General features: G+C 39.3%; 1 protein-coding gene across 3 annotated transcripts in view; it reads right to left on the bottom strand.

Moving 5' to 3' along the window:
* The window catches only part of TLR1 (toll like receptor 1), a 48,316-nt gene that overhangs the window by 5,326 nt on the left and 20,023 nt on the right, over positions 1-22,967 (bottom strand). The window contains exon 1 of one of the 3 annotated variants that reach the window (XM_045475026.1): positions 12,617-12,729. The exons of 1 other annotated variant lie outside the window; for it this stretch is intronic. The gene's annotated coding sequence lies outside the window, so the exon portion shown is untranslated. Of the gene's footprint in view, positions 1-7,504; positions 7,695-12,616; positions 12,730-22,967 lie in introns of those variants that run through there. One more of the 3 variants, XM_045475027.1, reaches the window with a different exon arrangement.

The raw sequence follows: 22,967 nt of genomic DNA, 5'->3' as shown, positions 1-22,967 counted from the left end.
ATTGCTCTGAGGATTAACACAATAATCTGCATAACCTAAGCCACAGAACTCAGCAGGTATACGGTGTGGAGAGGTGAACTGGGGGAGAGAAAAGCCACAGAGGGTAAGGAGCTCTTTTTGCAGACAGAAGATAGAGAAAGGAGAAGACTGCAGTACATCAGGAGAGTGAAGGAAAAATACTCGCCCGAAAGTAGTAGGAGAGAGAGAGAAAGAGTGAAAACACAGAGGACTGAACAAGAAATGTGTTGCCCAAAACCACTGATGGGGAGAAAGGAGAGTTTCAATAACACCAAAATTCTATAAACAGTGGAGCACAAAGTCTGAAGTTCTGGAGTTCAGTGCCTGGTGATGCTCCGGTAAGGAAGTAGGGCGAATCCCCAGATGCAGGCAGCAGCGTCTGAGGAGTCCCTGTGCAATGGGGAGAAATGGTTCCCCTACTTGGAAACCATTTGGTAGAGGCCATAAAGCCTCCCCAAAGGCAAAGTTCCCAGCGGACCCTGGAGAGCGACCATGTTTGCTGGGATTGGGAAAATGACTCCAGAGTGGGATGAAACCTGGCACTAGTTGTGTGTTGTGATATACCATAATCTCTGAACTTCTGCCACTGTGTGATCTCATGAATGTTTTCTGGGGCAAGTCGGTACCTGGCCATTGTTCAGCAAGACCCTCCCCCAGAGAGTCAGTGTGGATCCAAGCTGCATAGATCTCTGAAGTGTGGGGTTTTGAAACACAACCCCATCTAAGATAAAACTCTGCAGGGAGGTGCCACCTGGGAGGTGGATGGCTTGGACACGGACAGGTTAGAGGCAGGGAATGGACAGAGGCCTGAGACAAAGAAGGGGTGCTTGATCATGGATCAGTGAGAGCGTGAAGTTCCTGTGCCAGAGAATAGGGAGCTGAGTGAAGCCATTTCCACCTCTCCCATGCATGCACATGGGCATGAGCATGCCCGCCATGCTGATCCATGCCAGTAAACTAAGCAGCACCACCTAGTGGAGAAGGCACTTGTTACACCAAGCCCCGCCCAACTGTGCTCTCCAAGAACAACCTCTAGAAGATGAGCATAAGTCACTCCATCTGCAAAGTGTCCAGTTCTAGGACATAGTTCATAGTTTCAGTTCTAGGGGAAACTGAATTTTTTTTTTATTTTTTTTTAACGTTTATTTATTTTTGAGACAGAGAGAGACAGAGCATGAACAGGGGAGGGGCAGAGAGAGAGGGAGACACAGAATCTGAAACAGGCTCCAGGCTCTGAGCTGTCAGCACAGAGCCCGACGAGGGGCTCAAACTCACAGACCGTGAGATCATGACCTGAGCTGAAGTCAGACACTTAACCAACCAAGCCACCCAGGCGCCCCTAGGGGAAACTGAATTTAACTTCATTCAAGTTTCACTGTGTTTGCTGGTTCATTTATTCTTTTTTTTTTTTTTTTTTTTTGCTTAAATTGTTTTTTTTTTCTTTTTCTTTGTCTTGTATAAAGAGAAAATTTTATTTTTATTTTATTTTTTTAATTAAAATGTTTAATTATTTACTTTAGTCTTTATTATTTTTAAACTTTTATTCTATTTCATTTTCTTGATTTCATTTTATTCTATTTTACTACATAATTTTTTGAATTTAAAATTTTCTTAACGTTTTTTCCTTTTCTTTCTTTTCTTTCCAATTTTTCTGTATTCTATCAAGCTTCTTTCAACAAGCAGACCAAAACACAGCTAGTATCTAGTTTCCTTTATTTGATTTGTTTTGCTTTTAATTTTTTTATTTTTACTTTATTTTATTAGTTTTTTTCTTCCTCCAAAATGATAAAACAAAGAAATTCACCCCAAAAGAAAGAGCAGAAGAAATGACAGTCAGGGGCTTAATCAACGCAGATATAAGCAAAATGTATGAACTAGAATATAGAACCGTGGCAAAAAGAATACTAGCTGGGGTTGAGAAAAGCATAGAATCACTTTCTGTGGAGATAAAAGAAGTAGAATCTGGTCAGGATGAAATTAAAAATGCTATAACCAAGATGCAATCTCAAATCCATGCCACAGTGGCAAAAATGGATGAAGCAGAGCAGTGAATCATCAATATATAAGACAAAATTATGGAGTAATAAAGTAGAAAAACAGAGGGAAACAGAGGCAAAAGTGCATGATATAAGACTTAGAGAACTCAGTGACTTATTAAAAAGGAATAACATCTGAATAATAAGAGTCCCATAAGATGAAGAAAGAGAAAAGGGGGCAGAAGGTTTGTGTGAGCAAATTACAGTGGAAAATTTTCCTAATCTGGTCAAGGACACCAACACCAAAATCCAAGAAGCACAGAGAACTCCCATTAGATTCAACAAAAATTGACCATCAACAAGGCATAACATAGTCAAATACACAAAATACACAGACAAAGAAAGAATTATGAAAGCAGCAAGGGGAAAAAAGTACTTAACCTATAAGAGAAGACATATCTGGTTCACAGTAGACCTATATGCAGAAACTTAGCAGGCCAGAAAGGAGTGGCAGGATATATTCAATGTACTGAAGAGGAAAAATATGCAGCCAAGAATTCTTTATCCAGCAAGACTGTCATTCAAAATACAAAGAGAGGGGCGCCTGGGTGGCTTGGTCGGTTAAGCGTCCGACTTCGGCTCAGGTCATGATCTCACGGTCCGTGAGTTCGAGCCCCACGTCGGGCTCTGTGCTGACAGCTCAGAGCCTGGAGCCTGTTTCAGACTCTGTGTCTCCCTCTCTCTCTCTGCTCCTCCCCTGTTCATGCTCTGTCTCTCTCTGTCTCAAAAATAAATAAACGTTAAAAAAAATTTAAAAAAAAAGCAGACAAAATACAAAGAGAGATAGTTTCCCAGACAAACAAAAACTACAGAAGTTCATGACCACTAAACCAACCCTGCAAAAATTTTTAAGGGGGACTCCTTGAATAGAGAAAAGATGAAACAAACAAAAAAAAAAAGCAACAAAGACTAGAAAGGACCAGAGAACATCACCAGAAACACCAATTCTACAGGCAACACACTGGCACTAAATTCATATCTTAAGTACTCACTCTAAATGTCAATAAACTAAACGCTCCAATCAAAAGACATAGGGTATCAGAATGGATAAGAAAACAAGACCCATCTATATGCTGCTTATAAGAGACCCATTTTAGACCTAGAGACAACTGCAGATTGAAAGGAAGGGGATGGAGAACAGTCTTATCATGCTAATGGTCATTAAAAGAAAGCTGGAGCAGCCATACTTATATCAGACGATCTAGATTTTAAAATAAAGACTGTAACAAGAGATGAATAAGGTTATTATATCATAATTAAGGGGTCTATCCACCAAGATCTAACAATTGTAACAATTTATGTCCCCAACATAGAGCACCCAAATATATAAATCAATTAATCACAAACATAAAGACACTCATTGATAACAATACCATAACAGTAGGGAATTCAACACCCCACATACAGCAATGGACAGATCATCTAAGCAGAAAATCAAGAAGGAAAGAAGGGCTTTGAATGATACACTTGACTGGATAGACTTAACAGATACAGTCAGAACATTTTATCCTACAGCAGCAGAATACACATTCTTCTTAAATGCACATGGAATATTCTCCAGAATAGATCACATACTGGGATACAGATCAGCCCTCAACAAGTAAAAAATATCGAGATCATACCCTGCATATTTTCAGGCCACAATGCTATGAAACTTGAAACGAATCACAAGAAAAAATGGAAAGACCATGAATACTTGGAGATTGAAGAACAACCTACTAAAGAATGAATGGGTTAACCAAGAAATTAAAGAGGAAATTAAAAAGTACGTGAAAGCCAATAAAAATGAAAACACAACAGCCCCAATCGTTTAGGATGCAACAAAGGCAGTCATATGAGGGAAGTATACAGCAATCCAGGACTTCCTAAAGAAGGAAGAAAGTCTCAAATACATAACCTAATCTTATACCTTAAAAAGCCAGAAAAAGAACAGCAAATAATACCCAAAACCAGAAGAAGGGAAATGATGAAGATTAGAGGAGAGATCAATGATATCAAAATTTTTAAAAAAGCAGTAGAACAGGTCAACAAATCCAGGAGCTGGGTCTTTGAAAGAATTAACAAAATTGGTAAACGCCTAGCCTGACTGATCAAAAAGAAAAAGGAAAGGGCCCCAATAAATAAAATCACAAATGAAAGAGGAGAGATCACAACCAATACCTCAGAAATACAAAAAATAATAAGAGAATATTATGAACAATTATAGGCCAACAAATTGGGCAATCTGGAAGAAATGGACAAATTCCTAGAAACATGTAAACTACCAAAACTGAAACAAGAAGACGTAGAAAATTTGAACAGACCCCATAACGAGTAAAGAAATTCAATCAGTAATCAAAAATTTCCAAACAAACAAGAGTCCAGTGCCAGATGGCGTTCCAGGGGAATTCCACCAAACATATAAAGAAGAGTAAACACCTATTCTCTTGAAGCTGTTCCAAAAAATAGAAATGGAAGGAAAACTTCCAAACTCATTCTTTTTTTTTTTTTTTTTTTTATTTAAAAAAAAATTTTTTTTTTCAACGTTTATTTATTTTTGGGACAAAGAGCGACAGAGCATGAACGGGGGAGGGGCAGAGAGAGAGGGAGACACAGAATCAGAAACAGGCTCCAGGCTCTGAGCCATCAGCCCAGAGCCTGATGCAGGGCTCGAACTCACGGACCGCGAGATCGTGACCTGGCTGAGGTCGGACGCTTAACCGACTGCGCCACCCAGGCGCCCCATCCAAACTCATTCTTTGAGGCCAGCACTACCTTGATTCCAAAACCAAAGACTCCAGTAAAGGAGAATTATAGACCAATTTCTCTGATAAACATAGATGCAAAAATTCTCAACAAGATACTAGCAAACTGGATCCAACAATTCATTAAAAGAAATATTCACCACGATCAAGTGGGATTTATTCCTGGGCTGCAGGGTTGGCTCAATATCTGCAAATCAGTCAATATGATATATCACATTAATAAAAGAGAGGATAAGAATCACATGATCCTCTCAAGAGATGCAGAGAAAGCATTTGACAAAATACAGCATCCTTTCTTGATAAAAACCCTCAAGAAAGTAGGGATAGAGAGATCATATGCCAAGATCATGAAAGCCATATACAAAAGACACCCCCCTAATATCATCCTCAATGGGGAAAAACTGAGAGCTTTCCCCCTAAGGTCAGGAACACGACAACGATGTCCACTCTCACTACTGTTAGTCAACATAGTACCAGAAGTCCTAGCCTCAGAAATTGGACAATGCAAAGAAATAAAAGGCATCCAAATTGGCAAGAAGGAATTCAAAGTTTCACTCTTCGCAGATGACATGATACCCTATGTGGAAAACCCAGAAGACTCTATCAAGTCCTGCTAGAACTAATATGTAACTCAGGAAAGTTGCAGGATATAAAATCAATTACAGAAATCGGTTGCATTTTTTTACTGTGGTTTTATAAAAATTTTTTTAAATGTTTTATTTATTTTTAAGAGAGCTAGAGAGACAGAGCATGAGCAGGGGAGGGGCAGAGAGAGAGGGAGACACAGAATCCAAAGGAGACTCCAGGCTCTGAGCTGTCAGCACAGAGCCCAACACGGAGCTTGAACACACGAACTGCGAGATCATGACCTGAACTGAAATCAGATGCTTAACTGACTGAGCCACCCAGGTCCCCTCAGTTGCATTTCTGTACACCAATAAGGAAGCAGCAGAAAGAGAAATCAAGGAATCGGTCCCATTTACAATTGCACCAAAAAACATAAAATACCTAGGAATAAGCCTAACCAAAGAGGTGAAAAATCTACACACTGAAAACTATAGAAAGCTTATAAAAGATATTAAAGAAGACACAAAAAATGGAAAAACATTCCACGCTCATGGATTGGAAGAATAAATATTGTTAAAATGTCCATACTACCCAAAACAGTGTACACATTTAATGCAATTCCTATCAAAATACCAATAGCATTTTTCACAGAGCTCAAACAATACTAGAATTTGTATGGATCCACAATAGACCCCAAATAGCCAAATCAATCCTGAAAAAGATAACAAAAGTTGGAGGCATCACAATTCCAGACTTCAAGCTGTATTTCAAAGCTGTAATCATCAAGACAGTTTGGTACTGGCACAAAAACAGTCACATAGATCAAGAACCCAGAATAGTCTTCCAGAACCCAGAAATAGACCCACAAACCTATGACCAACTAATCTTTGACAAAGCAGGAAAAAAATATCCAATAGAAAAGTCTCTTCAGCAAATAGTGTTGGGAAAACTGGACCACTTTCTTACACCATACACAAAAATAAACTCAAAATGGATGAAATCCCTAAACGTAAGACAGGAAGCCATCCAAATCCTAGAGGAGAAAACAGGCAACAACCTCTTTGACCTCAGTCCCATAACTTCTTACTTGATGTGTCTCTGGAGGTATGGGAAACAAAAGCAAAATGAACCATTGGGACCTCATCAAGATAAAAAGCTTCTGCACAGCGAAGGAAACAATCAGCAAAACTAAAAGGCAACCGACAGAATGGGAGAAGATATTTGCAAATGACATATTAGGTAAAGGGTTAGTATCCAAAATCTATAAAAAACTTACCAAAATCAACACTCCCCCCCAAAAAAAAACCCAAATAATCCAGTGAAGAAACGGGCAAAAGATTTTCTTTTCTTCTCTTCTTCCAAAGAAGACCTCCAGGTGGCTAAAAAACACATGAAAAATGCTCAACATCACTTATTATCAGGGAAATGAAAATCAAAACCGCAATGAGATACCACCTCACACCTGTCAGAATGGCTAAAATTAATAACTCAGGCAACAACAGATGTTGGTGAGGATGCAGAGAAAGATGAACCCTTTTGCACTGCTGGTGGGAATTCAAACTGGTGCAACCACTCTCTAGAAAACAGTATGGAGGTTCCTCAAAAAAAAACAAATAGAACTACTCTATGACCCAACAATTGCACTAATAGGTATTCATTCAAAGAATACAAAAATGCTGATTTGAAGGGGCACCTGCACCCCCATGTTTATAGCAGCACTATCGAAAATAGCCAAATTATGGAAAGAGGCCAAATGTCCATCAGCTGATGAATGGATAAAGAAGGTGTGGCATATATATTCAATGGAATTTTACTTGGCAATGAAAAATAATGAAGTCTTGCCATTTGCAACAGCATGGATGGAACTAGATTTTATTATGGCAAGTGAAATAAGTCAAAGAAAGACAAATATATGATTTCACTTATATGTGGAATTTAAGATACAAAACAGATGAACATAAGGGAAAGGAAGCAAGAATAATATAAAAACAGGGAGGGGAAAGCTGGAGACAAAGGAAGGGTGTGCAACTGCTGGTCAGAAAGAGTACAGAGACAAACTATAAGTACAGAGTTCTGATACTAGAGACTGGGCAGCTGGGTGATGCCATCTTCACCCCTCCTGTGCATGTGCATACACACCTACAAGTGCCACAACAATCCATCCCAGTAAGCTACGCAGTGCCTTCTAGTGGAAAATGGAGCCATTAGACTGAGCTCTGCCCAACTTGGCCAACCTCACTCTTCAAGAACAACACAAGTCTCTCCACCTGCTTAGTTTACAGATTATAAAGTGCTTCATAGTTCGACTTCCAGGGGAAACTGATGTAATTTCAATCATACTTCAGTCTTTTTGCTGGTCCATCTATCCAATTTTTTTTCTTTTCTTTTCTTATTTTTGAATACAAAAAGAGAAAAAAAAATTATTTTTAGTTTCCATTCTATTAAAAATATTTTTCTTTACTTTTTTCTAGTATATCTTTTTACTTTTTTGTAAAATTTTCAAATTTTATTTTTTACTTCCATTATTTCATTTTACTCAATTTAATTGTATTCATTTTTTTCAAATTTGTAAGCATTTTCCTCTTTTCTTTTCTTTTCTTTTCTTTTCTTTCCCTTTTTTTTCTCTAACCTATCAAGCTCCTTTCAACAACCAAATCAGGACACACCTAGGATTTAGCATCCTTTATTTGATTTTTTTGTGTTGTTCTTAATTTTTTAATTTTAATCTTTTTTACCTTATTAATTTCTTTTCTTCCTTCAAAATTACAAAATGAAGGGATTCACCCCAAAAGAAAGAACAGGAAGAAAGGACAGCCAGGGACTTAATCAACACAGATGCAAGCAAGATGTCTGAACCAGAATTTAGAATCACGATAATAAGAATACCAGCTGGGATTGAAAACAGATTAGAATCCCTTTCTGTGGAGATAAAAGCTAGTCAGAATGAAATAAAAAATGCTATAACCGAGCTGCAATCTTGATGGATGCCACAGCAGCAAGGATGAATGAGGCAGAGCAGGGAATCAGCAATAGAGAGGAAAAACTTATGGAGAACAATGAAGCAGAAAAAAGAGGGAGACTAAGGCAAAAGAGCACAATTTAAGAATTAGACAAATCAGTGACTCATTAAAAAGGAACTACATCAGAATCAGAGGGGTCCCAGAAGATGAAGAGAGAGAAAAAGGGGTAGAACGGTTATGTGAGCAAATCATAGTGGAAACCTTTCCTAACCTGGGGAAAGACACAGACATTAAAATCCAGAAAGCACAGAGGAACCTCCCATTAGGTTCAACAAAAACTGTCCATCAACAAGGGATATCATAGCCAAATTCAAAAAAGACTCAGGCCAAGAAAGAATCATGAAAGCAGAAAGGGAAAAAGAGTCCTTAACCTACAAGGAAAGACAGATCAGGTTCACAGCAGACTTATCCACAGAAACTTGGCAAGCCAGAAAGGAGTGACAGGATATATTCAAAGTGCAGAATTGGTAAAATATACAGCCAAGAATTCTTTATCCAGCAAGACTGTCATTCAAAATAGAAGGAGAGATAAAAAGTTTCCCAGACAAACAAAAATTAAAGTGGTTCGTGACTACTAAACCAGCCCTGTAAGAAATTTTAAGGGGGACTCTCTAAGGGAAGACAAGATTAAAAAAAAAAGACCAAAGCAACAAAGACTAGAAAGGACCAGAGAACACCACTAGAAACTCCAACTCTACAGGGAACATAATGGCAATAAATTCATATCTTTCAGCACTCACTCTAAACGTCAATGGACCAGATGCTCCAATCAAAAGACACAGGGTAACAGAATGGATAAGAAAACAAGATCCATCTACATGCTGTTTACAAGAGACCCATTTTAGACCAAAGAAACCTTCAGATTGAAAGTAAGGGGATGGAGAACCATCTATCATGCTAATGGTCACCAAAAGAAAGCCAGAGTAGCCACACTTATATCAGACAATCCAGACATTAAAATAAAGACTGTAACAAGAGATGAAGAAGGCCTTATATCATAATTAAGGAGTCTATCCACTAAGAAGATCTAACAATTGTAAACATTTATGCTCCAAATGTGAAAGCACCCAAATATACAAATCAATTAATCACAAACATAAAGAAACTGATAGATAACAATGGCATAATAGTAGGGGACTTCAACACCCCACTTACAACAATGGACAGATCATCTAAACACAAAATCAACAAGGAAACAATGGCCTTGAATGACACACTGGACTGGATGGACTTATCAGATATATTCAGAACGTTTCATCCTAAAGCAGCAGAATACACATTCATGGAACGTTCTCCAGATCAGATCACATACTGGGACACAAATCAGCCCTCAACAAGTACAAAAAGATGGAGATAATATTGTGCATATTTTCAGACCACAATGCTATGAAACTCGAAATCAACCACAAGAAAAAATGTGGAAAGACAACAAATACTTGGAGACTAAAGACCATCCTACTAAAGACTGAATGGGCTAACCAAGAAGTTAAAGGGGAAATTAGAAAGTACATGGAAGCCCATGAAAATGATAACACCACAGCCCAAAACCTCTGGGACACAGCAAAGGTGGTTAGAAGAGGGAAGTATGTAGCAATCCAGGCCTTCTAAAGAAGGAAGAACGGTCAGAGATACACATCCTAACCTTACACCTTACAGAGCAGGAAAAAGAACAGCAAATAAAACCCCAAACCAGCAGGAGACAGGAAATAATAAAGATTAGAGCAGAAATAAATACTATCAAAACAACAATAACAAAAAACAGTAGAATAGATCAGTGAAACCAGAAGCTGGTTCTTTGAAAGAATTAACAAAATTGATAAACCACTAGCTACTTTGATTAAAAAGAAAAAGGAAAGGACCCAAATAAATAAAATCAAGATTGAAACAGGAGAGATCACAACCAACACAACAGAAATACAAACAATAATAAGTGAATATTAGGAACAATTATATGCCAATAAAATGGGCAATCTGGAAGAAACGTAGAAATTCCTAGAAACATGTAAACTACCAAAACTGAAACAGGAAGAGATAGAAATTTGAACAGACCCATAACCAGTAAAGAAATCGAATTAGTAATCAAAATTCTCCCAACAAACCACAGTTCAGCACCAGATGGCTTTCCAGGGGAATTCTGCCAAACATTTAAAGAAGAGTTAGCACCTACTCTTTTGAAACTGTTCCAAAAAATAGAAATGGAAGAAAATTTTCCAAACTCATTCTACAAGGCCAGCATTACCTTGATTCTAAAACCAGACAAAGACCCCACTAGAAAGGAGAACTATAGACCAATTTCCCTGATGAACATGGATGCAAAATTTCTCAACAAGATACTAGCCAATAAGATCCAACAATACATTAAAAAAATTATTCACCACGACCAAGTGGGATTTATACCTGGGATGTAGAACTGGTTCAATATCTGCAAAACAATCAATGTGATACATCACATCAATAAAAGAAAGGACAAGCAAGAACCTCCTCTCGGTAGATGCAGAGAAAGCATTTGACAAAATACAGCATCTTTTCTTGATGAAAACCCTCAAGAAAGTAGGGATAGAAGGAGCATACCTCAAGATCATAAAAGCCATATATGGAAGACACACTCCTAATATCATCCTCAAAGGGGAAAAACAGAGCTTTCCCCCTAAGGAACAAGGATGTTCACTCTCACCACTGTGGTTTAACATAGTACTAGGAGTCCTAGCCTCAGCAATCAGAAAACAAAAAGAAATAAAAGGCATTCAAATCAGCAAGAAAGAAGTCAAAGTTTCACTCTTCGCAGATGACATGATACTCTATGTGGAAAACCCAGACTCCACCACAAAACTGCTAGAACTGATACGTGAAGTTCAGGAAAGTCACAGGATATAAAAATCAATATGCAGAAATCTGTGGCATTTCTATACACCAATAAAAACAAACATTAAAACATTTTTTAGTGTTGATTTACTTTTGAGAGACAGAGACAGAGCACGAGCAGGAAGGGGTGGAGATAAAGTGAGACACAGAATCCGAAGCAGGCTTCAGGTTCTGAGCTGTCAGCAGAGTCCAAGATGGGGTTTGAACCCATGAACCATGAGATCATGACCTGAGCCGAAGTCAGAGGCTTAACTGACTGAGCCACCCAAGTATTCCATAAAAATAAACATTTTAAAAAAGATAGATTTAGCCTCACTTTATATGAGACAATGCATCAATACATTTGAATTATCTTTAGAGACTTTGGGGAAATTGAATGGATAAAATCTATTCTATTCTATTAAGTTCAGCACCACAAATAGTATTTACAAGTCTTCTCTACACAAGGCCAACTAGCTATTAAGTTGAAAAGATCAGAACCAGTTCAAGTTTTTTGGCTTTGTTTCCTAAGTGGTTTTGTAAACTTTTCCTTTTTATTGTAAAGATGAACTTCCTTTTTTTTGTTTTTTTTTTAAGTTTACTTATTTTGAGAGAGAGAGAGAGAATCTGCACTGACAGCCTGAAGCCCAACACAGAGCTCCATCTGACCAACCAGGAGATCGTGACCTGAGCTGAAATCAATAGTTAAAAGCTTAACGGACTGAGCCACCCAGATGTCCCAAGATGCAGTTACTTTCGACTCTTTTGATCAAAGTGGGTGTAGCCTGGGAAACATTTTCAAGATCTACAATTCCATCTGACTAGTAGCACCCAGAATGGTTTCGGTGGCTTGAGAAAACAGAAAAGAAGATCTTGTGGAACAGCCCAGAGAAATAAAATAAACCTGTCCATAAAACAGAGGGGTTATAGGACAGCACCACCTCCAGGACTAATTTACCTACACCCCCCTTTTCCGCAGCATTCTCATTGCAAAGGGAGAAATGGGGAAGGACGGGAAGAACGATGCCATCTGAAACCAACAGAGAGAAGCTCTGTAAGAAAACCATGAGGTGTTTGCGACTGGAATATTATTCATCCTTCAACTCACATAAGTCTCCTGAGAGCCAGCCATGCATGCGATGAGGTGTCATCCAAAGAAAAACAAAGACACGCCAAAAAAACCCTTTCTCTGACTTCGGATGAGCAGCTGATAATTAAACACTAGTGCAAACCACAGTAAGTACGCATCAGAAATAACCCACTTAGAAAAACACCCCAAACCCACAGTGTCTCTTAATCACAGAGACTTTTGAGATTTTTGTGTCTGATCACTAGTTAAACCATTATTTTCTTTCTATAGGATATTAAAAAAATATATATTGCTGCTTACCAACAAACCTGCCAGTCGGTCGCATTGGCAATCTGTAGGAAATTTAAGTACTTCCTGGAACATTTATTTCACTAGCAACTATATTTAAATGTTGGGGGTGGGAAGAAAAGCTCTTTTGTGCCATCTACTGAATCCCACTGAAATTACACAGGAAGTGTAAACCAATTTTCTCCTATTCATATGTAGAATAGGGGCTGGTGGGTTAATTGATAGGCCTGTATTAAAATAGAATTTCTGTGGCTCTTTCATTCTAGACAGCTGACTGCTGTTTCTGTGCGAAGTGAAAAACATGCTGTTGATAAACCACAGATGATTATTGGCTGAATTCAAAATGCATATTGTGGCGGCTGGGCTGAGAAAGGAAGAGCAGACTTGGCTGTGTCTCAGATGCTTTGCTTCTATTCTTGCGTTTTGATCAGTCCCCCATTAAAGAGGGAGGGGTCAAGATCAGCACTCTGCTAAAACTCCTAGAGAGAGAAGATCATTCATGTGCTGATAGAGAACGGATGCTAACTAGTCCCTTGTTTTTAACAAACTTGTTTTCCGAGACAGTCTGGTGCTTGAATTTTTTGCCATTGATATTTTCAAACTTAGTTCAAAAAGTGATTTTTTAGGGGCACCTGGGCGGCTCGGTCAGTTAAACGTCTGACTCTTGATTTCACCTCAGGTTATGATCTCCCGGTTCCAGGGGATGGAGCCCCGAGTCAAGTTCTGTGCTGACAGCACAGAGCTTGCTTGGGACTCTCTCTCTCTGCCCCTCCCGCACTTGTTCTCCCTCTCTCTCTCTCTCTTAATGAATAAATAAACTTAAGTTATTTTTTAAAACTCCATGTGAGAAACATACTATCTAACAGTAAAGTCGAAGACATCTCCTTCTGGTTAGTTGTCTGCACACTCTAGGAATTCATTCTGATAGTGCCATTCTTTTAACATAACAAAAGCAACAACTGATGTGGGAAACAAAGGCAGAAAGAAATGGCAGAAAAAATTAAATTTCCTTATAACCTACAGCCCAGACAAATACTTGAGGCTTTTTTTCCAGGGACTCCCTATTGTCTTAATGCTAATGCTTTGCTAGAGGGAAAACAACCTTAGTTTGACAATAGCTAGGCCTCCAGTATCCTGGGAGTCTTTAGCAGATGAAAATCTCATCGGAAACTTCCCCTGGACTTTACCTCCCCCGACTCCATAACATATAACCAGTCTCTCTTCATGGTCCCTGGGCAGCTCTTACTGCCCATGGGTCCTGTCCCCATGCTTTAATAAAATCATCTTTTTTGCACCAAAGACGTCTTCAAGAATGTTCTTGGTTGTCAGCTCCGGACCCCCCACCATCACCCCAAAACCTCATCAGCAACCACCACAAATGGGCAAATAAAGTTAAGAAATGCCAGCTGTCTGCCTCAGAACTTGTCCCCAGCCTAGTATTGTATGACGGGTAGTCATAGACTGGATACAATTTTTTGCTGTGATCAGCTTCTTTTTCCCCAGTGAGCAAGGCCAACTTCCCTTAACTCAGAACTTGGGGTTCTTCTAATACTCTGTGTATCTCTCTGTTTCCTCCTACCACGCCCCTACACTTTGTTTAATAGGGGAAATGTATCTATAAATATATTTCTGAAACTGCAAGAATGAACCTCCCCCTCCTCCACTTTTACCATTTCTTCCCTCAGACCCTTCACTGGAGACGAGGGTGGTTTCTGAGTAAGAATTCAGCTCCCAGACGTATTTGACTTTGAACCAGGTCTGGAGAGGAAAGCCCACAGGGCAGGAAGCAAAGCGTGTGAGCACTCTGAAGTCCTGTGATTCCCTTCAAATTTCCTCCCACCACTCTGATTGCCCACCCACCTCCTTCTTTCCTCCCTATTGCCATTGGACGAACACACACTTGTAATCATGTACACCCATGCATTGATCCATGTGTCCTAAAGAAAACTTTAATTCTCAGGGATATAATTTCTTTGTAACAAATTTTTTTAAATGTTTATTATTTATTTATTTATTTATTTATTTTTGAGAGAGAGAGAGAGAGAGAGGCAGAGCATGAGCAGAGGAAAGGCAGAGAGAGAGAGAGAGAGAGGCAGAGCATGAGCAGGGGAAAGGCAGAGAGAGAGAGAGAGAGAGAGACAGAATCCCAAGCAGGCTCCAGGCTCTGAGCTGTCAGCACAGAGCCTGATGTGGGGCTTGAACCCACGAACCACGAGATCGTGACCTGATCCAAAGTCTGATGCTTAACCGATTGAGCCACCCAGGCACCCCTCTTTGTAAAATGTTTAACATTTTACTTTAATAGCTACAAAATATTATTTCCACAGGTAATCAATATCAAACATTATTAATGAGATATTTTATATGTGCTTTATTCTAAGTCTTCAGAATCCAGTGTGTGTTTTATACCTACGGCATATCCTATTTGGACTACCTGCACTTCAGGTGCTCAGTGGGCTGGAGATATTGGAAAGCCCAGGTCTAGATGGAGTGTCATCACAGCCATGCAAATAAGCACAAACCTAAGCCCAGTTAATAGCAGCCCAGAGAACTAACTTCAAATAGAGCTCCCATATCTTACACTCCAGGCCACTCCTCACCTTCTCTCAATAGCAGTTTCTGCCCATCCCTAATTCCATACCCAGGCATTCTCTTTGGATCTAGGGCATTGTAAATACCCTGCCTCTAAGATATGACCTATAGTTGTTTTTTTCTTCTTTTTTAAACAAAAGCTTTATTGAGATAGAACTCACATACCATAAAAAAGTTTACCCACTTAAAGTACACAATTCAATGGCTTTAAATACATTCACAGAATTATGCAACTGTTACCACAATCCATTTAGAATATTTCATCACCCTAAAGAGAAACGCCATATGCCTTAGCTGTCACCGGCCACACCTGCATGTGCTCCAACTTTAGAAAGCCACTACACATTGTACTAATCCCTATAGATTTGCCCATTCTGCCCATTCCATTTCATGTAAATGGAATCTACAATATGGGCTTCTTTGTAATCGGTCTCTTCACTTAGCTTGGTGTTTTCAAGATTTATCCATATTAGGCTGCTATCAGTGTTTCATTTTTTATTGCTAAATAATTTTCCATTGTATGGATTTACCACATTTTACTTATCTACTTGACAGATGATGGACAATTGAGTTGCTTACACTTAACAGCTTTTATGGATAATGCTGCTGTGAACATTTGGGTACAGGTTTTTCTATGGACACATTTTCTCTTGGGTATGTACTTAGGTGTGGAATTGCTGCATCATTTGGTAGCTATGTTTAGCCTTTTGAAAAGTTCTAGGCTGTTTCCAAAGCAGCTGCACCATTCTACATTACCACCAGCAGTGTGAAAATCTTCCAATTTCTCCACATCCTTGCTGCCACTAGTGATTGTCTGACTTTTACTATAGCCTTCTTAGTGGGAATGAAGTGGTATTTCGTTACAGTTTTAATTTGCAATTCCCCGATGCCTAATGATGTTGAGCATCTTTTCATGTGTAGATTGGCCGTTTGTATATCTTCTCTGCAACCTTGCTACACTTGTTTATTAGTTTTAATTAGTTTTTTCGTGGATTCCTAAATATTTCCTACAAACAAGATTGTGTCATCTGCAATTGTCATCTTTCTTTCCAATATGCATGCTTTTTTATAACACGTGCTTGCCTTATTGTCATGGCTAGCATTTCCAGGACAATGTCGAATAGAGGTGATGAGACCAGACCTCCTCATCTTGTTCCTTATGTTAGGGGGCAAAGCGTGGAGTATTGCACCATTAAGTATGATGCTAGCTGGGAATGTTTCACTGATGCTTTTCACCAGGCTGAGAAAGTTCCCATCTAGTCCTTGTTTGTTGAGTGCTTTTATCAGGAAGGGGTATAGAGTATGGTTTCTTAATCAATAAGGACAAGAACAATGCTATGACCACAGTGCCTTATTTGGGGGGGGGGGGAGAGTGCCTCTGCTTCCTTCCCTCCCTCCCTACTCTCCCCCACACCACCATTCCTCCTACCCACCTGATCCTAGAGCTCAAATTGTGTCCTATCAAGCTGGCTAGGAATAAAAAATGGCATCACCTGGACATCTGCCTTTTCATTAATTCTCCCTTAATTACTGAAAGTTTTCCAGCCAAATTTTTGAAACTGCTACCTGAGTAAATCGTAGGCCAAGGCCATCCTTGTCTCTAGCTATTTACCTGGTAGGAGGTTCCCTCTTTCAGTTTCATAAAATGTCAACAAGCACTTTGTACACAATCTTGGTTAGAGTTTTCTACTGTTGTCTAGGATATATTTTTGAAAGGAATTAACAGGTTAAAGGGCATGGACAAGTTTATGTTCTTGACACATAACTGCCAGTGCTCTCCATTAAGTTTGTGCCAATCTGCCTGCTCCCAAGGGGGTCAGAATACTCACTCTCCACATTCTCCACAAAAGTAGCATTTTGGAGACAATTTCATACATGAAGAGTGATATCTATGTTTCATTTTTATTTTCTTTTATTATAAATGTCTCAGATAGTTATTCACGCTTATTGGCAATTTGTATCTTTTAGTGAATTACCTGTTCATGTCATTTGCCTATTTCTCTAGCAGGGTTATGTTTTTACTATTTAACTATGCATTCTATTTTATGTCACTGACACTGTCAGACTTTTTGCAAACACCTTCCCCCATTGTTTACTTTTCATTTCATGATCTTTTGAACCAATAAATGCATATATTTTTATATAAACAAGAAAACTGACTTTCTCTTTGCTATCACTGTCATTCAGTTGTGTGCTGGTAAACCAGGTTACTCACCACCACCACCACTCCCCCCAAAAAGCCTGATTTGTAGCATTTGCCAATACCTGCAGTATAAATATTTCCACTATGGTTGATTTCTAGCTGCCAACTGACATGATTGCAAAATTCCTGAATGTTTAACAGGAAGCTCTCACAATCTATACAGACAAGTTCCAGCAGACTACTGTTACATTGCTTTTAGGTTTAGAAAGTTCTTCTCTATGACAAGGTCAAGCAAATATATGTGTATGTGTTCTCAAGAAAAGTTTCTTAGTTATTTTACTTTTTTTATTACCCAAGGAATATATGTTAACTGAATAGAATCAAAAAATATAAATCAATAAAAAGGAAAAAAATAAATCAATGGTAATCTCACTGTATACAGATAAGCCAATATCATTTTTGTAGTAACCATGCAAACTTTTTTAATGTAAATGAACATGATTTAGTCTCTTGATGCCTGCTGCCAAATTGCTGTTCAGAAAATTTGTACATACACACACACAGAAAATTTGTACACACACACACACACACACACACACACACTGATAGCATTAGACTGTATGCTGTTTTGTTATCTGCTCTTCTTAATTTATAACACATTATAAATATCTTTTCATGTCAGTAAATATCTATCTATGATGTAATGTGGGCCAGGAGTGAATGGTCAAGAAAGAATTCTTGAGACACTTTTGCTGCAAAAGGTGTTTTTATCAAAGCACAGGGACAGGACCTGTAGACAGAAAGAGCTGCGCTGTGATTGTGAGGAAAGATTGATTATATAGTTTTAAGTTGGGGGGATAAAGACAAAGAAATTTCCAAAAGGATTTTCATATGTTAAAGAAGATTTACAGGATCCTGGAGATCAGGCTATTGTCAAGCTAAGGTGTTTGGCTTCTAGCAAAGCATTAAAGTTCGAGCAGTTGTGAATTCCTTGAGTGTCATGTTCTGCCTGTCTCAATATTTGTCAACGGGCTGCAAGTTGTGAGGAAATTTAATTTTATCCACATTTCTTTTGCCTCTGTTCTCCTCATCATCTACAATTTTAGTATTGGCTAAATAACATTCCATTTTATTTACAATGCATATTTTAATTAACAATGTATTTAACCAATCTTCTGATGTTAGGTATTTAAGTTGTTTTCAATTTTTGCTATTATAAACAATTCTGCCATAAGCAGCATCTTCATGCATTTCCTTAGGATGTGTCTGAACAATTATTTCTTTAGGATATATCCATTAAGTGGACTTTCTTAATCAATGGGCATAAATCCATGCTATTATTCTCTGCTTGTTCTTCTACTACTATGAGTGATATGTCTTTTCTATGATTATTTAATCCAAATTTAGGATAGAATTTTAAGTTGCTCATCTTCTATGTAATTCAGTAGCCCACCAACAATTTCAATTTCCCTTCCCATCTATTGGTTCTACTGATTACATAACAGGGTATTGACTGGAACTTTCCCTACGATTTGGATCCAAAACCAAAGACAAGAAAGTGTTATATACCCCTTGTTCTTAAGAGAGTTGCCAAAGGCCAAGGACTTCCATCAGGGCATTCTAAAAAGCAGCTGAACCAGACAATGGCCCTCCCCACCACTGCCTCACTCTCATACTTCCCAGCCACCTGAGAGTTCTGGGGAAGGCAGCAAGTCAGCAGCCCTGGGATACCAAGGTTTATGATCTTAGGCTGCACCCTCTTCTCCTCAGGGGAGAAGTAACATCCTCTCTCCTTTTCAAGCCAAGGAAAGGGGCTATGCCAGTAGAATCACTTATGGAGACTGGACAGAGAGACTAAGCATTTGTTTCCTCAGGTGAATGCTGGCTTTGATACACAAATGTGCAGGACACCCCTCCCCTCACCCAAGGGTTGTCCCTCTCTGAGGAAACTCCCGGGGAGTTTAGGAGTGTAACTAAACAGAGGACCTGGTATCTACTCTCATGGAGGTTTCTGTTGGAGTAACCCTTGCCAACAGGTAATTAGAGACCTGTGATCATGTACCTGGGAGAAGGGGTATATCTCCACTCACCTTCCCTTGGTCCACATACTCAGAGAAAGCACAGGAGGACTTCATTCATCCCGGTGACTCCATGTAAAAAGAATGGAGGCAAGAGCTATGGAAAACAGAGCCAACTGGCCAGTCTGAGCTCTTGAATGACTTTGTGGAGTAGATACAGCTACCTATCCTAGACCTCCTGACTATATTTGTCCTACATTTAAGAAAGAAAGAAACTTCTATCTTATTTAAGCCCTTGAGTTTGAGGTCTCCTTGTTCTGTACCTTAACCAACACAATTATAGAAAAGGACGTCTGCCTTCCAACCCCTCATTCCTGGTCTCTACATCAGGTCCAGAAGAGACAGCACACGAGCAGGGGAGGAACAGAGAAAGAGGGAGACACAGGATCCAAAGAAGGCTCCAGGCTCTGAACTGTCATCACAGAGCCCAACGTGGGGCTTGAACCCATAAACTGTGAGATCATGACACGAGCCGAAGTGGGACGCTTAACCGACAGAGCCTCCTTGTTGCCCCTAGATTGCACTTTTAATACCTCGAAGGGCTAGAGAGATATGAAATCTGCTTGAGATATCACTAAGGGATGAGAAGAGGAGAACTTTAGAATTCAGTTAACTGAGTAGGGAAAAATAAAAACTACTTCATATTTACGCTTGGCTCTGTTGAGATTCCTTATAAACTTACCATAACTAAAAACCTCTAGAAAATCCCTATGGCCTTAGAAATCCCTCCAGGTCTCTTTGTGATTTATTCTCATTCTTTTCTAATCAAATCACTCTCAAGAAATCTAGACAGAAACTGACTTCCTCCTTTCTCAGCATTGTTTTTTGTGTTTTCACTCTAATTAAAACCCAGACTCTAGCCCATGTATATCCCAGTCACCCACCATCTCTTTCCCATTCTCCCCCACCCATCCATTGCAATCTCTTTACCACTATCTCTCGTTTGCACCTCGGGACTTCCCAAGCTGCTTCTTTCATATTTTTCCCTCTCTCCAAGATAGCATTTACTTATTCTACTGCCACACCCAGTTGAGTCTCCAAGCCACCAGAGACAGTTGTGTCTTCCCCAGGGTGGTGGGTTGAATAATGCCCCCTTCCAAAAAAAATTCCTGTGCACTTGAAACCTCAGAATGTGGCCTTGTTTTGAAACAGGGTCTTTGCAGATACAGTGAGAAGTTAAGACAAGATTATACTAGATTAAGAAGGGCCCTAAATCCAATGAGAGTGTCCCTATAAGAGACGGAAAAGAAGACAGGAGAAGGCCATGCGAAGATAGAGGCAGGGACTGGGGTGATACATCCACGAGCCAAGCAATGGCCAGGATTGCCAGCAACCACCAGACACTGGGAGAAAGGCATGTGACATTTCTCCCTTAGAGCCTCCAGAAGGAAGTAAGCCTGCTGACACCTTGATTTTGGACTTCTGGCTTCCGAAATTGTGAGAGATCAACTTCTGGTGTTCTAAGCTTTGTGGTAATTGGTTATGGCAGCCGTGGAAACCTAACACATCCAGTAAGGCTGCCAGTTGGATGCTTTCTTTGCTCATGGCTCCCTTTCAATTCCAACTTTGTGCCCACTGTGCCTTCCCTTTGAAGGGCCATCCCCGCCACAGGCTGAGGGCCTTTATGCTGAACAAGGCTTGCCCAAAACCTCTGAAGCCAGAAGCGCTCCCTAATCATCTTTGCCATGTCCCATTCCTTTGAACCTGTCACCTTATTGACGTGCTTAGTTTTTATTCTCATCATGGCGTTAATAACTAAAAATATATTAAGGCAAACTTCCCAACTTGTGGCAGTAGATTTGGAGCATGGAAAGGTATCACACAAATATGAAGGAAGGGGACATTCTATTTGCATGGAGTTTTAAGATGAAAATGAGGATTTCAAAGGCATTTTATGTTTGTGGCCATTCAGAGCTATTCATAAATGTGTGACATAGTTTGTTTGCTGTTTTGTTTTGTTTTGTTGGTTTAGAAAACAGTCCAACAGAGGCAAAGGAAAATTTACAACTTGAGAGAGGTCCTGTGAAGGAGAATTAAGTACTCTCTTGAAAGGCAGAGGAAGGCTAATGCCAATAAAAGATGACTCTAATAAAATTCCCTTAAAGCTTATTTCTTTACAACTACTAATTATGAAACTGGTTTATTATTAAATAAACTCAGTTATTATTGAATGAGCTAACTCCAGAAGGAAAGGACTTTATTTTTTTTCTCTAACCACTGCCTTACAACCAGGTTTTGTGGAATCTTTCTCTATCAGGATCTATTCAGAATCTACCCTGAATCTTGGGCAGATGCCATAGATTTTATTGACAAGTCATATTATAATAATTGCACCTCTATTTCAGGCATTAAAATGTCCAGGACAGTCCAAGTAATATCACTCTCACACCTAATTTAAAATTTTGTTTGGCTCCATCTCAGGTCTTTCTTGCAGTGAATCAGGGAATAAGTGTGGTCAGTTTCTTTTTTCTTCCACCATCTTCTCTGCTTTCTTTATATTCTGGATGTGCCCAGACCACTTCAAGGGAAGAGTATTTTAGACAAAGAGGAGCAAATATCCCTGCATTTAACTATTGGGTAAGGCAGACAAGCCATCATGTCGGCTCTTATTATGGCAGAGTCCAACTGTTGTCTCTTTCACAGGATGTATCTGTTGGTTATTCAGAGGTCTCAGGTGGATACCCCATTGCACAGTTCCTTGATGCAGGGGGCATATTCTCTGGCTGATCACTTGCAGCAATTCCCCCCATACATCTCTTCCGCCTAACCCCATGGCTTCTATTACTATAGTCCCTTTGCAAACAGGTTGCCCTGGTAGCTGAAGTCCCATCATGACAACTCAAGCCCACCTACCCTTCCCGTAGTCAACATGGTCTACAAGAAATTCACAGACTTTGCCATGACAAAAAATGGAAGTCAGGTTGCAATCACTGCTTCTCTTCTCTCCTCATATTCCCATTTTGGGCTATCCACATCAACCTCTCACCTACTGAATTCTCTAGGTGGGTAGCACTCATCCATTCATTTCAACAAAATTTATCAAGCACCTATATTTTCAAAACATTATTTACCAATCTTTATGTGCACAATCCCCACCCCTGCCACAAAACTCCCAGGGACACTCATCAGGCTCTTCCAAGAGCTCTCACATCATGCACTGAATTTGTGTACTCTTGTTATTCTACAAGCTGCAGGCTGAGAGTGGGATGCCAGGATACTTTTATATTATGCTTAGAGACCCTCTCATTTACCTTTGGAAGAAATCCAAAGCAATTTCCCCATAGGTCTAGAACCTCTACTTAATGATATCTAACCACCCTTTTGAATCTATTCTGGAGATAGGTGATATGTGTTGGTAGTTACAAGGCTCTTTCTGATATTCTTTAATACATCCAGCTTGGCTATGTCTAGTATCTCCACTTAAAATGTGGTGGCATTTATTACCTTTTGTCAGCTTTGAGGCATTTGCTAAAACTAAGACAACCAGAAAACTCCTATTCAATAACCAGTTACAAATAAAGTTGGCTCGGAGGTTCCTTTGCAAACAAAC

This window comes from Leopardus geoffroyi, chromosome B1 (genome assembly GCF_018350155.1).
Source record: "Leopardus geoffroyi isolate Oge1 chromosome B1, O.geoffroyi_Oge1_pat1.0, whole genome shotgun sequence".
NCBI classification, from domain to species: domain Eukaryota; kingdom Metazoa; phylum Chordata; class Mammalia; order Carnivora; family Felidae; genus Leopardus; species Leopardus geoffroyi.
This window is presented reverse-complemented; position numbering and strand designations above follow the sequence as displayed.